We start from the raw sequence: 13,872 nt of genomic DNA, 5'->3' as shown, positions 1-13,872 counted from the left end.
ATTTATGGCAACCTAAGCAGACTAAGACAACTTTTGGACGACTCTGAAAAATAACCTATTGTTAAATTATGAAGAACACAATTACCCTACAAATCCAGGCAAAAAGACAGAAAACACAATGCTCCTTGAACACAGAGGGTATGATTAGCTTAACGTGAAGCTACACGGTAAAGTGCATAGCACCCACTTTCATTTTACAGGTAGCTCTCACTAGCATTTTACAGGTAGCTCTCACTGCATTAATAGTAAAGCTTAGCTTAATGTGGAACAATATCAGAGTCTAAAATAAATACCAAATTTGACAAAAAGCAGATGAGTCAGATACACGAAGGGAGCTGGTGTGGTCTAAGGATGACAGCTAACGCAGGGTTAGGGATTCTACTTCTCTTGTCTTTAAGAAACGATCTGAATTAGTCATTTATGCCTCTGGCTACATGGCAAGCCACCTCCAAGGTGCCTGGAATTCCTTGGAAAGGTGCCATGAATATAGTAATGTAAAAATAGACTCTGAATTAGCTTTTCCCAAAAGAAAACAATGAAAAGACAATATTTTGAATATGCTAGACTTCATGCAATATTTTCAACACTAAAAAGAGCCTTGCTTGACGAAAGGGAGGCAGAACTGATCATTTCTTCATGAAAAAAAGATGATGTCTGGAAATGGGGAAACCTGGTATTCAAACACAAAAGCATATCAACTTATGCCATAAAACCTGAAGTTAATATATAGGTCTTAATGTTGAAAAGACTATAGTGAAACCTCTTTCTAAGAATCTGTTCCCTGAAACCATTAACAGTAATCTTGAATTGCTTAACTGAACTTGATACATCTAGCTCAGGACATGTAACCCTGAGAAGAAATGCTAAACATTTGTTAACGTCTACACAGCTGGTTACAAGAAATCATATCACAGTATAAGTGTGTGAAAGGATTTCATTCTACTTTCAGGGGTAGAGGAAAAGAAAGAAACAAGTATTTGTTGATGTACTACAGCCACTGTGTTGGAAATTTTATATAATATCACCTCATCTAATCCTCATAACAACTCTATGAGATAGGACTCATCTTCTCCAACTACAATGAAGAAACTGAAGCTCAGGGGTATAAAATTAGGAAGTGGTGGAGTTAATATTAGAACTCAGACAATCTGACTCCAAGCCCTATGCTTCTTACAATTAATGGCATTTGTAACGGCAAAGATAATATACTTTACCCCAGAGATGAGGTGCTGTAAAATATAATTCTACATAGTCATAACTCTCTAAAGTTGGTTAGCAGGAAAAATATAAAAAGAAACAAGAAATTCAACCATTTCAATAACAAGAAGAATGAGCTGAAACACATCTGATCCTCCTGGAACATCTTTCAAGCATAAAGAATCACCTCTTAATATTCAAGTTTATATTGAGTATTACGGTGTTTTTTTTTTTTTTTTCAGTTTCTCTCTTGTCCTTCACTTGCATGATCAGTAGGTTGAAAATGAGCAGATCCTCAAAATAAATGAAGAAACAAAAACCTTTCAGATCCTGAATGTGGTTTTCAAATTGTGAGGGGACTTTCAAATTGTAAAACGTGAAGCCACTATGCCATATTCACAGTCAGATAAAACTTGTTTTTTATAGTAGGGCTTCTTAAACTTTAATGTGCTTATAAAGTCCCTGGATGTCTTGTAAAATTCAGATTCTGATTTAGTAGGTCTGGAGCCACAGACCACTCTTTGAGTAGCAGGTTTTACAGTATATACAAAATATGGGCATGATGAAAATCTGGGGAAAATAGTATATGAAGAAATAATTTATACTGTTTCTTGGAGATGTAGCTAAAGTAGAATACAATGATGAAGTTTTATTCTTGAACTACATAGCATAGTCTATGGAATTAAAATCAGCTGCACAACTCAGAAGAGCCAACGTGATTCTGAAGAAGGATAAAGTCAGAGGACTGACAGAGGACCCATCTTTAACAATAGCCATAAAGCTACAACAATCAAGACAGTGAAATGGCGAAATTGATGAACTGGTGAAAGAACAGACAAATAGACCTGGAACATAATAGCCCAGAAACAGACCCATATAAATATAGTAAACTGACCTTTGACAAAGGAGCAAAGGCATTTCAATGGAGAAAATGATAGTCATTTCCACAAATGATACTAGAACAACTAGAAATCTATATAAATCTATATTAAAAAAAGAAAGAGAGATGAATCTAGACAAAGACTTTCTACCCTTCACAAAAATGGACTATAAGCTTAAATGTAAAACACATCACTACAAAATTCCCATAACATAGGAAAAATCTAAATGACCTTGGATTTAGCGATGACTTTTTAGATATTATACCAAAGGCACGGTCCATGAAAGAAAGAATTGATAACTTGAATTTCATTAAAATTAAAAACTTCTGTCCAGTGAAAGACAGTGTCAAGAGAGTAAGAAGACAAGCCACATAATGGAAGAAAATATTTGCAAAAGGAAGACAAGCCACATAATGGAAGAAAATATTTGCAAAAGATAGATCTGAAAAAGAACTCCTATCCAAAATATAAAGAACTCTTAAAACACAACAAGAAGAAAACAAACAACTAAAAAATGGGCAAAAGATCTGAAAAAATACATAATTCATCAAAGAAGATATGCAGTTAACAAATAATTATATGAAAAGATGCTCAACGTCTGTTGAGCAATCGTCCTCTTTGGTATTTACCAAAAAGATTTGAAAATTTTGTCCACACATGCACACAAATGTTTATGGTGGTTTTATTCATAATTGTTAAAACTTGGAAGCAACGAGTCCTTCAATAGATGAATGGATAAGCTGTGTTACACATCCTAAAATGGAATATTATTCAGTGATAAAAATAAATGAGCTGTTAAGCCACACCGATATGTAATAACCTGAACTGCACATCACTAAGTGAAAAAAGTCAGTCAGAAAACACTTCATACTAGCATACGAAGTACCAGCTGGTATATGATATTCTGGAAAAGGCAAAACTATGAAGAGAAGACAGTAAAAAGATTACTATTGTCAGGGGTTTGGGGGAAGGGAAATATGAAAAGGTGGAGCACAGAGGAGTTCTGTACAATGATATAATGGTGGACACATGTCATTATGCATTGTCAAAATACAGAGAATGTACAACACAAATAATGAGCCCTAGTGTAAACACTGGACATCAATTGATAATGATATGTCAATGTTGGTTCATTGATTACAATGCATATACCATATTTGTGTGGGATCTTGATGGTAGGGGAGAGTGTGTATGTGTGAGGAGAGCAGGTATATGGGAACTCTCTATACTTTCTGCTCAATTTTGCTATAAACCTAAAACTGCTCTAAAAAAGGTCTATTGATTAAAAAAAATCAAGAGCACGCATGTCTCTAATGCTTAAAAAAAAAATGGTTAACTATAACCATGAAATTTTTCCAAAGATAAATCAGTATAGCATTATTGAGTTTATATAAGGCACATAATAATTCTTTTCTTAATTTAAAAATTTTAAATGAGATTTTGTTTCCCAAAACGTACTGTTTGATTGATTGACTAGACAGAAGGGAGTCCTTCCTTCAACAACAGGGATCCATAAGAAAGCCCTAGGTGGTGCCACGGGTGCAAGAGGAAAACATGCAGGGATGATGGTGGGTCTCGAACCAGGAGCACCATGTTTCCCATTTTCCTTTCAGGACTCTCACAGCGCTCCTCCTCAGCTCCAGGCTCAGAGAACTGCACAGGACCAGGTTGGGCTGAAAATGGATCTGTGCTATTCTAACTAAGGGGCATGGCTCTGGATGCAGCTCTTTTCCCTGAGACTTTAAACAGAGTTGATAAGAAAAATGCAATGTTTAGGAAATTCTGCTATGCCTTACCCCACCAACTGTAAGTACTGTTTTTATCTTTTAGTTCCTATTTACTGGGCTACTACTAATACTATGTATGTAACATCCTTAATCATATAATAACCTTGAGAGGCAGCAACTAACATTTTAATAAATGAAGTGAGGGACTGAAGAGATTAAGTTCCTTGCCCAGTACTACACAGCTTTTTATTAGTAAGCCAAAATACAAACCCAGTCCTGGCTCACTTCAAAGTCCCACACAGTTCTATTAAATCCTGCTGATTCCATACTCCTTGATAACCACCACACCTTCTTTGCTGCGTTGAAATACTTCCCTAGTTTCTGATCTTAGCATACCCCATTCCACTTGGGACTTGGCCTCTCTCTCAGTTAGAGCCACTAGTAGCTCTGGGAAAAATGATATCCCCATTCTCAGTATTGTTTCCATGGACTTACATTGGCCAGGTCAACAGCTTCTTCTCAAGGTGAAGATTATTAATTATTGTGAACATTGTGTTCATCCTTCCTTCCAGTCTTCTTAGTTTGATTGCTTACATTAACTAGAAGATCTATGAATTCTAGGCAATAGAATGGAAGAAAAATATTGTCTATCATGCCCAAGGGAAAAAGGTAGGAAAATGACCCCCAAAAATCAAACTGCTCTTTAGAGTAACAGAAACTAAATAAAACAATACAAAATGATGGATTATGGAACAGTTAAAGTCTAATGTGTGAAATATGTGAAAATACCTGGTTTTGTTAAAACAGAAATATCTAACTATGAGAACTCATCTACTGATTAAAAACTGAATTAATGGCATTAAAAAAACAAGTCATGAGCAATTACCAAATAACACACACCCTTTACTCCATCCATTACCACTATGTATAGCAGCTATAAAACATAGGTTCAGTAAAGGGTTCCTTTTGAGACAGGAAGGAAGGGGCAGGGCACAGCCATTTAAGGAATGACACAGAAATTAACACCAAGATGGTGGAAGATTCAACTCCCAGTAGGTCTTGAGACCCAAGATGGCAGGAGGTTTGACTTCCAGTAGACCTTGAGTTTCATTATATGCTCATTGTAATACATTAGCATGGTAAATGACACTTCCACAGGTGCCATGACAGTTCTGAGGCTAACTATAAAAGGTCAAAAAGTAGGTCGTGGCCCAATTTTTGGGAATCCCAGTCCCTTCCCCAAAGTAGTTGGAATAATCCTTCCACTTTGTTAGCATATGAAGATACTGAGCCAATAAAAACTAACAACCTCCACTCCTCGTGGCCACTCTCCTTTCTGAGTGACACAGCCCGCACTCTGTCTATGGAGTGTATAACTACTTTTACTTTAAACTAAGTATTCACCCCCACACCTCACAGCCTTCCTCTTGTCTTTTGAGATAGTCTGCACTCTGCCTATGGAGTATGTCTCTCTCTGAATAAATCTACTTTTATTCAACTGTGGCTTGCTCTTGCATTATTTCCTGTGCAAAGCCAAGGACTCACACTTGGTAGGGTGTGTCCCAGGGACTCAACTGAGACCTGGGACACAGCCATCCTCTTGCCCTACATTTTTCCTGTATCACTTTTATTATCTATTTTTAAAAAAAACTATCTCTTCTCTGTTGCTACTACTTTTGATAATAAGAATGAAATAGAGTCAGCAATAAAAAACCTCCCTCCAAACAAAAGTCCAGGACCAGATGGTTTCACTGGTGAATTCTGCCAAACACACAAAGAAAAACTCATACTAGTTCTTCTCAAACTCTTCTAAAAGATTGTAAAGGAAGGAATACTCCCCAACTCATTCTATGAAGCCACCATCACCTTGATACCAAGACCAGACAAAGACACTACCAAAAAAGAAAATTACAGGCCCAGTATCACTGATGAACATAGATGCAAAAATCCTCAACAACATATTAGCAAACAAAATCCAAAAAACACACACACACAAAATACACCATGATCAAGCTGGATTCATCTCAGGAACACAAGGATGGTTCAACATATGCAAATCAAGTCAATGTAATACACCACATCAACAAAAAATCACATGATCATCTCAATAGATTCAGAAAAAGCATTTGATAAAATTCAACATTCATTTATGACAAAATAACTTCTTACCAAAGTGGGTATAGAGAGAACATATCTCAACATAATAAAAGCTATTTATGACAAACCAACAGCTACTGTAATACTCAATGGTGAAAAACAGAAGGTCTTCCTACTAAAATCTGGAAAAAGACAAGGATGCCCACTCTCATCACTTCTATTCAACATAGCCTTGGAAGTCCTAGCCATAGTAATCAGGCAACAAAAATAAATAAAAGGGATCCAAATCGGAAGAGGAGGTAAAATTGTCACTATATGTGGATGACATGATAGTATATATAGAAAACTCCAAAAATTCAGCACAAAAACTACTAGAGCTGATAAAAGAATTCAGCAAGGTAGCAGGATACAAGATTAACATACAAAAATCAGTTGCATTTCTTTACAGTAACAATGAATTAGCAGGAAAAGAGGGTAAAGAAACAATCCTTTTTAAAATCACATCCAAAACAATAAAATACTTAGGAATAAATCTGACCAAGGAGGCGAAAGACTTCTACTTTGAGAACTACAAACTATAACCTTTAATGAAAAAGAATATGAGAATGAATATATGTATGTATATGCATGACTGAGATACTGTGCTGTATACCAGAAATTGATACATTGTAACTGACTATACTTCAATTAAAGAAAAAAAAAAAAAAAAAGAAAAGAAGTAAAGAGTTAAGTATCTACCGACTAGAATGTAAATTTACAGTACAGATTCAACTACTTACTTGCTGGCATAATGGAAAGACAGGATATACATGTTGAATAAAGTTCTATAAAAAGAAAACAAATTGAAACCATATTAAAATAGTTTATTCTAAGAACTTCCATTTCTCTCTTTTTAATATAAGATTCAATAATTTGTTTGTGACACATAAGAGGTGATATAGAAAGTTCAAGATTTCCATATACCCTCAACCATTGAGTCTAAACACCATCAAAGAGAGATTTTCAAAGTATGTGATTAAAGTCAAACCTTTGCATTCATTTTTATCCTTAAGGAAAATTTCCCCCTCCACCTTTTTTTCTTTTTTCTTTTTTTTAACCAGAAAATATCAAATAAGCTAACAGATGGCAAGGGCACTGAATCAAGTCTAATTTGGGTTGAATTCAAGTTTGATTATCTAGAGACATGAAAGCAATTTACCTATATTAGCATCAAATGGCTAATACTGATAAAAATGTTATGGAAATATGATCCAGTAGAAAGCTTTCTGTATTGGGACTCAAAAGACACCCCCCGCCCCAGGCTAACTAGTTATAAAACTCCGGCAAAGTCACACATTACTTCTGCTGCAGGATCCTTTATCTGCCCAATGGGATGACAAGAACTAATCCCCCTTTCTATGAGATACTGAGAGAATAAGTAGAATCTTTAAAAATTTTTTTTCTTCACTGGGTGTGGTAGGCAGAATAATGACCCTGCAAAGACGTACACATTTTAATCCGTAGAACCTGCGAAAATGTTACCTCATATAGCAAAAGGGACCTTGCAGATGTGATTATGTTAGAATCCTGAGAAGAGATTATCCAGGATTATATCTGGGTGAGACCAAAGTAATGACAAATATCCTTAAAAGTGAAGGAGGAGGTAAAATGGTTAGAGTCTGAGTGATGTGGTAAGACCAAAACTTGAGCAGCCATTGTTGGCTCTGAGGATGGAAATGGGCTGTAAGACAAAGAACGCAGGCAAGCCTCTAGAGGGTGGAAAAGGCAAGCAAAAGAACTCTCCCGTAGAAGGAATGCAACCTTGCCAAAAACTGGATTCTAACCCATTGAGCCTAATTTCAGATTTCTGATCTCCAGAACTTTAAGATTAATAAATTTATGTTGTTTTAAACCACTGAGTCCATTGTGATTTCTTAGAGCCGTAATAGGAAACTAAGGCATTGGGTTCAATGTCAGCTCTGACACTTGTCCTAGCTATGTGTTCTTGGGCCAGTTTTCTATGTCTCTGAACTTTAGTTTCCTTATCTGTAAAATGGGGGTTAAAATTGGCAACTACTGATTGTTATAGGTATCAAATAGGACAAGTGCTAAGTGCTATTCAGTGGTTTAAAAAAGTTAGCTGTTTGTTTATTACTCTTTATGCTACACTAAAGCAATGTAATACAATTATTTTTATAAAATCTACATGCAACTCATAGTTTCCACATACATAAGAAATGAACATTAAAGTTTCGATCACTCAAGTTATTGGAAATACATCGATGGAGAAGTCATTGGTTTGTTCTCATAGACTGTAAGGTTGAAATTCTTTTAGATCTCAAAGTTTTCAAAGGGAAGAAGCAGTATGTGTATAATTTGTTTTAAATACAGATTATACATCCAGTATAAAGTCAGACTCAGCATTGATTTTATCCTTAGGTTATTTCTTTATCCTTCAGGAAAAGGTGACTTACATACCAGGAAACTTTTGATGACCTAAGATAAAATTTAAGATAAGACAGATCACGATAGTCCCACCTTTTAATTTTACTAATAAATAAAGAGAAATTCACAAGGAAGTTAAATGATTCGGTTTGTTACCAATGCTCAGTCAGTTCATGTCAGAGATGGATTACGTCCTGGGTTTTCTACATCCAGATCTGTGCTATTTTGTAACAGTAGGGATCACCAAACTACGGCCCACAGGTCAAATCTGGTCTGCCACCTGTTTTTTGTAAATAAAATTTTACTGGAACACAGGCATACCCATCATTTACATATTGTTTACAGCTGTTTTCCTGATACAAAGGCAGAGCTGAGCAGTTGGAACAGAGACTGGGCAGTAAAGCTTAATTTATTTATGACCTGGCCCTGATACAAGAAGTCGGCTGACCCCTGTGCTACAGTGTATTGCTTCTCAAGGCATGGAAGCTAATTTATTTTTTAAATGTTTCAAATCAATAGATTTTTTTAAAATGACCTTGCAGCAAAGTTTTAAGAATGTCACACAAATAAAGGAATATTATGGCTTAATGTACCGTATAACATTAAATATGGATGAAATTCTGTGCAGTGCAGATTCCATGGCTCCACTAAGACACCATGGGGTTGAGTTCAATTTTGGCTAAATGATGTTGATTTAATAACAGCAAAACTACTCGTCTCAGCGTACAAATGTCAAGCAAAATAATATAATAACTTATTGCTGTAATCATTATTCAGTAAGAACTACTGTAAACATATTCAATCACAATTTATATTAAAATTGGTAATTATTAAAAATAATGTAAAACATGATGTTTCCTTCATAAAGCATTTATTCATTAATATTTATTGAGTACCTCATCCTAGTGGGATTATATACCTTTTATAAGACTCATATCCCTGTTTTCTTACAATTGAGTAAGGGGAAAGGAACTAATAATTAATGGATGTGCAGAAGCACCACATCTAAAACATATAACCACTGAATTTTCAAAATAAGCATACAGAGAAAGAACTCGCATTTTCATTTTTATAGCTGAAGAAACAGATTTAGGGAAAGTGAGCGTCCCTCCAAGGTTCCACCATTAGAGCTACCGAGTGGTTGAGCTGGACTTGCCCAGGCTTTTCAGTCTCTTAAGATTCCCTTTTCCTTACTTCTCCTGCTTTTCATAACACCTTCAGATTCAACATTCTTTCTTGTATTTGTGGTATGGAACTGTATATGTGGATAGAACAGATGATTATTTGTTCAAGTACTTTGGATTCAAAGCTCCTTTTGAGAAAATTAAAAACTGGTCTTGTCTTCAGATACTTTCCATGGGGAAGTGAAATAGCCCTAAGTTTGGGCAAAAAGATAAATTAGGCTCCTAAACATTAAAAAAATATCAATTTTGCCATTTATACAATTCCATCACCTAAAGTATATCTATCTCCCTTGGATCCAATAATACAGGATACAGGCATATCTGAGACTCATGAGAGAATCTCATAAAATTGATGAAATCCAGTTTATTCTAAAAGTCTCCTGGCTACTCTTCAGCAGAGCCCAAACAAAGAATACTTTAGTTATCTGGTCCCTTCGCTAAACTCTACACTCGTGTGTAGATCATCCATAAGCAACAAAATAGGACAGTGTTATCCCCAAAGTCCTGTGAAAAGGTCATCAATGAATTTAGACTTAACATCTGACTTTTTATAAAAAGCAGTAAGAGAAACATCTAATCCAAGAATATTCCTAGCTTTTTTGCAAAACCCCAAGGATTTATTTGAGTTGTTTATTATGCCCAACTTCTCATGCATAGGATTCATGTAATATCTCCTAAAGTTTAGTGTAAGAAAAAATAATTTTTTTCATTTATCAAATGAGAAACTTTTTAAAGTAACACATAGGTTAGGAATATGAAAAAAAAGGAAATTATTTTGTTGGATAAAGTAAATTTTGAGAGATCACAATTTCCTATGTTGAATGTATTTCCAAAGCAATACGTTTACAGTCAGAAAAGACTGAAATCCAATTAACTGGGACACCTCAAATGCAATGTTGTTCTAACCACTGCTTTAGAGAAAAGAAAATAAACAATGAGATATGCAAAAGTCAGACTTTGGGGAATCCAAGAGATCCCTGCCCTCTCCCCCTCCAAATTAGCCTAGTTGGGGAGTTGAAATATACAAATAAAATGTAAAACACAGAAACACAGAAAATGAGAAGTAGCATCCCAAGATTTACAGATAAAGAATTCCAGGATTTTAAAGAAATCAAACATTTCCCAGATACTTAGAATGTCTGATGTTTTTACTCTTTACTGAATATTCAAGTTTCCATCTAGAATTATCTCCAACCTAAAGAACTTCTTCATCATTTATTTTGTTGCAGGTCTCTTGGGAGCAAATTATCCCTGTTTTCTTTTATCTGAAAATGTTGTCTGTCTTCGTTCTTTTTTTTTAACTGATACATAATTGATATCAGTTTTAGGTATACTATGTAATTTGATATTTGAATATTGTATATATTGCAAAATGATCATCATGATAAATCCAGCCTTCATTCTGGAATAATATTTTTACTGGGTATAGAAATTCTAGATTGACAGTTCATTTTTCTCCAGCACTTTCAAGATGCTATCCTTCTCTTTTCTGTCTTCGATGGTTTCTAATGAGAAGCCAACTATTAAACACCATCTAACAGACCTTTGAGGCTTTGTTCATTTTCCTCCAATATTTCTTTTTTTCTCTTGGATAAATAATATTGATCTATTTGAAATCACTTACTCTTTCCTCTGTCATGTCCACTCAGCTGTTAAGTCCATCCAGTGAGTTTTTCATTTCAGAAATAGTATTTTCCAGTTGGTCTTTTTTCATTTCTATTTCACTGCCAAGACACTGCATTTCTCTGATGAGATTTTCATGCATTGAAAGCATGCTTTGCTTTACTTCATTGATAATAGTTATAATAGCTGTTTTGAAACTCCTGTAGGTTAATTCCAACACCTGATTCATCTTGAGGTTGGAAACAAAAGATTATCTTTTCTTTCTTTTTTAAAAAAATTATTTTATGTTATTTTGTTTTGGGGGGTTAAGTTTAGGTTTACTTACTTGTTTAGTTTTAGAGGAGGTACTGGGGATTGAACTCAGGACCTTGTGTATATTAAGCATGTGCTCTACCAACTGAGCTATACTCTCCCCCCAAAAGATTATCTTTTCAGTTGAGAATGTGTTTCATTTTCTTGGTTCTTTGTATACCAATAATTTTGGATTATATCTTGAGTTGTGGAGACTCTGGATTCTGTTATTTTTCTCTAGTGAACAGTGTCTCCTTTGTTTTAGCAGATCTTTCTTTTCTTTTCTTCTTCTTTTTTTTTTTGGCTAGTCTCTAACTATAAATTTTGATTCTTGTGCAAGAGAGCTTCTGTTTTCAGTTGGGCTGGTCTGAGTCTATTCTAGGCATGTATGGTTCAAAGGTCAGTCATAGATGTAGGCTGACAAATTCTGGAGATCTCCTGCCTAGTTCTTTCCCTTGCAAGCCACACTCTCATCAGCATTCCCAGTTTCTCTTTTCTGGTACACCAGACTAGAAACGTTACAGGTTTTTCTGTGTCTGCACCACTGACATCCATTTCATACTGAACAGAATGCATTTAGTCCTGGCTGAAAGGGACTTAACTCCTTGTCTCCCTCTCCCAAGTGAATATGGGTTATTTCTGAGAGTGGTATGGAGAAAGAATTGTAAGACATTCTAAGCTATTTAAGCAAAGGTATATAGTAAGAAAACATATGAATAGTGAGATGCACTAAGGTGGGAAATAATGCTGAAATGTTAAGCATTATTTTAATAATTAAATCATGTAAATTGCTGAATGCCAGCTATGTCTAGGACTATGGCCAAAAAAATATACATTTTAGGCAGATGCATGATATACTCTGATCTCTATTTTGGCTTAAGACTAATATATCTGTACTGTTTAAAACTGCAATATGGAGTATGACTGGAGCTGGAGACAGCAATAAGGTGGCAGTTCCAGTGGTGCAGGTGGGAAGTAATGAGGTCTTAACTAGGCTGCTGGCAGAGGGAATAGAAAGGAAGGAATGGAAATGAGATGATGTAGCATATGACCGACTGATGACCCTGAAATTCATCAATAACCTGAATTGTCACAAAACATAAAATTCTCCTGTTAATAGGCAGGGAGTGTCCCTTTCATTATTTATTTAATAGAGAGGACTATTATAAAAGCAAATCAATAAAATTATTCTTTAGATATACAAGCCTGGTTCATCTGGCGAGCGACAGATAATGACAGATTGTAGTTACATGCGGTCTGGAATCAGACACCACATTGTAGCTGTCCTTCTACCAGGATATACCTATAACGGCGGGAAGTGAAAACCAACCTGTTTTTCCAAACCTACTTACGGGTAGGGTGTAAAGCTGCCACCGATGCAAGCCCAGATACAGGACTATCCACGCTACAGTCTCATCAATACCTGTATAACCAAAGACTCAGAACTGGAAACTGGAAAAGGACTAAAACCTCTTTTTGATTGAGATACTGTAAAAATTAAAGTGACTTTCAAGTCATCACTAACGTAAAGAATACAACTCCAACTAGAACAATACATAGCACTTAGAAAGTACTCTTCATCTTCAAAGAACTTTACCCTCATTTACTAATTAAGAGTCTGAATTCAGTGGGTCTACTATAATTTTATACTATAACAAACTAAAGTTCATTTATTAATAAGTAATACTTTAATGCTCTTATAATTGTCACAATTTTGACTTACATGCAAATTTTTTCTTACATATTGAGTATAGAGTATAGACATCAACACTCCCCCTCTCTTCTACAAAACAATAAACATATCACAGATGCTAGCAATTTAAGTTGACAAAAGCAAAATATATTTGGGCTTTTTTAAAACAAAAGGTGGGAGGGAGAGAAAGAAAAGATGGCCATGATTAGTAGGAAAAAGGGTAAAAGTAGTGCTTTTTAGTGAAAAGAAATTTCTTCATGAGAAATTTGGTAAAAGATGACAAAGATCTTAGTAAAATTTGTTTAGTTTTAAAGAGTTGATTAACAAAAATACACTATGCATTGAGATTTGTTTGATTTAAAAATTATAACTTTTGCTCAGAAGCTTCAACATAGCAGAACAAAAGTAATACCTTTTAATACTTGTAATCTTGTTGCCTATTACCACCTAGAATGTGTTCCTTGAATAGAGAACACTTCCCTTTTATTTACGTATGACTAGAGAAATTTATCTGAGACATTTCAGCAAAAATAATTATGGTGTTGTCAACAGGCTACCCTCACTAAAATTCATAGAAATCCAAATTAAAACAACACTAAGGAACCAGGGTACTAAGAAATCATCTATCAAATTACCCTAAAATGTGTAAAAGAAAAAAACCATATTGGTTAGGCTGTGGGATATTCTATACACTACTAAGGAGAGTACAAAAAAATGTATAAGTTTTTTCAAGGGTGAAAAGGCATATAAAACAT

General features: G+C 35.0%; 1 protein-coding gene across 1 annotated transcript in view; it reads right to left on the bottom strand.

Annotated features, from left to right (window-relative positions):
• The window catches only part of PEAK1 (pseudopodium enriched atypical kinase 1), a 204,726-nt gene that overhangs the window by 71,451 nt on the left and 119,403 nt on the right, over positions 1-13,872 (bottom strand). The window contains 1 exon segment of the mRNA XM_032468993.1: positions 6,682-6,726. The gene's annotated coding sequence lies outside the window, so the exon portion shown is untranslated.

The sequence above is a fragment of the Camelus ferus genome, chromosome 27 (assembly GCF_009834535.1).
Source record: "Camelus ferus isolate YT-003-E chromosome 27, BCGSAC_Cfer_1.0, whole genome shotgun sequence".
Classification (NCBI taxonomy): Eukaryota; Metazoa; Chordata; class Mammalia; order Artiodactyla; family Camelidae; genus Camelus; species Camelus ferus.
Note: the sequence above shows the minus strand (reverse complement) of the source record. Positions and strands in the feature narration are given on the sequence as shown.